The sequence below is a fragment of the Octopus bimaculoides genome, chromosome 1 (assembly GCF_001194135.2).
Source record: "Octopus bimaculoides isolate UCB-OBI-ISO-001 chromosome 1, ASM119413v2, whole genome shotgun sequence".
NCBI lineage: Eukaryota > Metazoa > Mollusca > Cephalopoda > Octopoda > Octopodidae > Octopus > Octopus bimaculoides.
Window position 1 is genome coordinate 123549319 of NC_068981.1, and position 5217 is coordinate 123554535.

Below are 5217 nucleotides of genomic sequence, written 5' to 3' on the forward strand. Positions count from 1 at the left end.
ATATATATATATATATATATATACACATATACATATGTATGTATATGTATACATATAGTCAATTCAAATAAACGAATAATAAAATTAACGGACAACAAGTGGACGTGCTCAAGCAATTTACTAGCTTGACGCTCGGTAAAAAGAGAAAATTAGACTTTCGAGCATAGCACTTCGTCGGAAAGGAGAACAGGGAAAGTCCAAAGAAGGAAAAGAAATCACCAGCGGTACGAGTGTACTTACATTAATGAAGCGACCGGACGTATAAAAAGTTATCACGTATATTTGAAATTTATTAATTGAGCATAAATTGAAACAATCGTAGGAATGATAACCAATATATTAATAAATTAATTATTACCCATTAACCCTCCATTTTCTTAATTGAATATAGATTATATGCCCAATGTATACCTATTCATTTTAGGTTCGTTCTTTTATTGTTATTCGGTCCATTATTGTTATTGTTAGTTATGTGTTTAGTTGTTCTGTTAACAAATTTATCGATCAGCCGTTTCTTACTAGTTTTTCAAACTCATATGTTAAACTCTTTAGTCAAACAGTTAATCGATAGTTCAAATGTTCAGTATTGTTCGTGTTGTCATTTCTTTTTATATGTCAAATAATTATTTCATCGCATTGTTGCAATCTCTTCAGTGACACATCTCGCTACTTCCATATCTTTTGAACTTATGTTTCAGCGGTGGGATTCGTCCGAGATCTGTCCGAGATGAATATGTGAGTGTGTGTATGTCTGCATCTGCGTATGTTATACGTAAGTGTGTGCATCCGTATGAGTGTGTTTGTTTGTTTGTTTGTTTTTTCTGGGTTTTTTTCAGTACTGACGATGTCATTTTTCATATACATTAGTTAGCGGTTTTGATTTTCTTCACAAACGCACACGTTCGTCCATATAACGTTTCTCTCAAAGACAGTTTAAACCGTCTTCTTTGATAAATGTTGAAGAAATTGATATCTATCTGTGCTTAAGCATGAACATACATATGCGTGCGCGTGAGTTCATGTATATATGAACGTATGTGTCTGTGTTTGCGTGTACGTGTGTGTGAGCGTGTGTCTGTGTCTCAGTGTGTCTTTATGTGCGTGTGTGTTTGTGTGTATATGTGTGCGTTCATATGTGTGTGAGTTCCTATGTATTTGTGTGTACTGTGTACTGTGTACGTCTGTATGCATGTTTCCGCGTGTGTGTCCGTGCGGGCGTAAGGGCATGTCTGTGTCTTTGTTTGTCTTTTCCTGTATGTGTGTGTATCCGTTTGTGTGTGTGCGTATGTGTGTATGTGTGTGTGTGCGTCCATGGATCTTTGTAAGGCCTGTGCCTAATGAGATTATTTACTATTCAAAACCACTCGTGTTTCGTTTATGGAGACTGACTTTCCTATCTGTCGTAGTGATGCGTCGTTCGGGTGTCTAGACAGGATTTCTTTGTTAATCCGGTTCAGCACGCCACAGTGTTGTTCTTTGACATCTTGGTAGAGTATCGAGGTTTGTCTTTGATCCCTGTACTCCTTCCAAAGTTCATTTATACGCTCGGCCAAACTTCTCACCGTTTCACCTATTTATGCAGTCTTCCGAATTTTACGATCACCATCCATGCAGTTTATTCAGTAAACTACATTTCTGGTTTTGCAGTTGATACACGAGCTATATTTGCATACTACACAGTTCTCCTATACACACGTGGTATTTCTGAAGTGGTATGCTTTGCATATTATTGACCTGATGGATCTCCCTGGTCTTTCCATGACTTTTATGTTCAATTTAGTATCATTCAGGATTTTTCTAAATCTGTGGCCTTGTTCCCCGTGTGGTGTGAGTTCTACAAACATCACCCCTTGAAACTTGTCGACATTGTACCATGTGTTCTTTTTGTTTGTTTTACCATGAATTCTCTGTATTTTATTCCACTGCTTACAACGGTACCTAGATTCTGTTACATCGGCATCCTTATTCGCAATCTCTCCAAATTTCTTGCTAGTTCCCCTGTACACTCGGTTTCTATCTTTCTGGTTGTATCTAGAAAATTGCATGCGATGCATAAGGTCTTGTGTGTGTTTCTGTTTCTTTCAGGGTTTGCACAGTGGGGGGGGGGATGTTTTTCATTATTCAAAGTCGGTTATTAATATATTTTCACATTGTGTGATAGAGCCGAGCTCTTATGGATCACATATTTCGAGGACATGTGTTTCATATAGTGTGAATGGAGGATTTAGACTTTGCTATTAATGGTGCCTAGCTATAGCTCTGTGTCAAGGACCTGAAGTCTTTTGTTTGGGTGCCTAGTTGTGTAATCTATAGTCACCCTGATGCTTCGGTGTACGGAATTACCTATACACGGGATCCTTTCCATCATGATCTTCTCGTTCTCTTAAGTCTGACTGTCCGATGGTGTCTTGACTATGATGTTGATGCCATCCACATATCTCCTGTACAGTCTGATTGCTACTGAGTGTTCCCCAAGAGCTTGTTTTAGTTTTCTGTCCCACCAGGTCATAAATAGGCCCGCCACGTCCCCAGCCATACTGACACTGATGGCTAACCCCTGGACTTGCATATATAGCTTCTCATTGAATTTAACTATAAGGTTCTCTAGGGTGGTCTTACATATAAATGACAATTCTGTCTGTGTGTCCATCAGTCTGTTACCAGGGAGCCAATCTTCACCAAACTTTGTATATATGTTGAACTACCATCCAGTTCAATTATAGGCTAATTGGATTTCAATAAAAATCGATAATGGACCGACTACGGGGGTTAGGCTATTACATGATAAAATGAGAGGGGTGTAAAAGTGTTAGGTTCAGGGAGATGTGGTATATTGAGGCTGACTGATACCAGGGAAGGGGAGGAGACAGGAAGAGACAGACACACAGATAGAACGACAAACAGGGACACGTTCATATATTAAAAAAAACGAGTTTGTATGTGTGTGTGTGTGTGTGTGTGTGTGTGCGTGCGCGTGTTGGAATGCGCGCGTATCTTCCTTATGCATTAGAAAACTGAGTTGCTGATATTGACGTATGGAGTATCAAAAGATTCAGCAATCTTACGACTATGAAAGAAACTTTATTTTCATTTACATATTTGCATTACAAAAATTTTATATTATAATCTTTTCCATTAGTCAACTATTGTTAACATTTTATACCACGACGACACCGTTTTCTATATGACTGTGTAGCTTAAAATACATCCATTTCTCTATACGTTATGACGAAATGCAGTCATTCACTCTCACTCTCTCACACGCACATGCAAAACACAAAACACACACACGCACATACACACTCACACACACGCACACACACTCACACACACACACACACACACACACACACATTAGCTAAAACTTCTGTATAAACTATGTTACTTCTTGTTATGTGCACGCACAAAGTTACACCTTTTCTATTCTGTGATTCGTGTTTGTGATGAGTGTATTTAAAAACCTGTTCTTCGATATAAATTTAAGAGGATTTCTCCCAGAAATCCTGTCCTTTACCTATTGTTTCTAGGATGTCCGAGATGATATATGCGCCACCCAATTGATATTTTTCATAATTTTCTTCCGATTACTATGCTTTTAATACAGAAGATTAGGATTTCGCCCCAAAAACACGTTCGCAATCTTTTAATTTTTTCTCTCCCATCCCAATTTCTTAATTTTTTACTTTTTTGAATTTTTTCTTGATAATTCACGGAGAAAAAAAAGACAGTGTACGAATCTTTAAGAATTTTCTGCTTTCTTGTTTCTTAAAGAAACAATAAAATGTCCTTCTCTAATATCCACCTTCATCTCAACACTTTCAAAAAGTTACAAACACCGAATGTTTCACTTCAGCTTTTTGGAAAGCAGGGAAGTTTCTTCAGAAATAATGTCGTTTACCTGTTGTTTCAAACATGTCGGGTTTTCCAGTGGTACTTTAATATTTTTTACGTCTGCTATTTTAGTACAATTCTACGCATGCGTGAAGCATCACACTAAAGTGAAACATTGAGTGTTTTTAGATTTTTGAAAGTGGGTAGGTGATGGGTGGGAGAGGTGGAGGAAGGGCCATTGAGTGTTTCTTGAAGAAAAATTAAACTTTAAAAATTCCCAGATTCGTAATCTATGTATTTTTCTACATGGATTAAAAAAAAACAATTCATAACAAGTTACAAATTAAGAAATCGTGGTGAGTACGGTGGTGGGGGGATAAGCTGGAGAATGCTGCCACAATTCTTGCCTTCAGTTCATCTTTGGTGTTAGAGTTTCGTTGAACTCTTGCTCAACTGCACTCCAGACATAATAATCAAAGGTGTTGCAGTCTGGGGAGTTAGATGGCGAGATGTTAGGGGTGATGAGGTTCTCCTGCTTGTACTGTTGCCGGACATAGGGTCTTCCAGTTGCCACTCTCTTGATCTAAATCACTTCCTCCAGGCACATAATGTAGACCGCTATGTTGAGTCTGAGGCCGTGTGGGAAGATGAATGGAGGCATAACGTTGCCATCACTAGTGATCACTCCAAACACCATGATGTTGACTGGATGTTTGATTTCTATCACTCTCGGAACATGTCCTCAGATTGACGCCCAAACACTCTGAAATATTCGTATTGGAGCTTCCGGCGCGAATGCCAATCAGTAAAGCATGTCGTTTCCTAATTTCTGACAGAGTGAATTGCGTCATGGTGCTGTTTTTTCTCACAGAAGGAGCCCAACTGACTCTACTATATTGTGTAGTCGACAAATTCAAAAACAAACAAACTGCAAAATTAAGAATATAAAATGGCGGCAATTTATCCATCGTACCAGATAAAACAGAGGACAACTGCTGAAGGGAATGTTCTTTATGTTGCATGTCTCGTTTCTCTGGGGTTTTTTATCTCGTTGTTCGAAAAAAAGTTCGTTTTCTATGTTTTTGTTTTTTGCTTCCGTTTCTCATTGTGTCTACGTTTTTTCTTATGTCCTGTACCCATACATGCATGTATATATACAAATATATGTAGGTATGTACATATATGTATGTATATATGCATATATTTATATACTATTTATATTATATATATATGTGTATGTGTATAGATAGATAGATAGATAGATAGATAGATAGATAGATAGATAGATAGATAGATACATTTCTTTTATTAGCCACACAGGGCTCAACGAAGATGGGACAAATACAATGTAGAGCTTTTCTTTTTGGGAGGGGGAAGGAAGGAAAA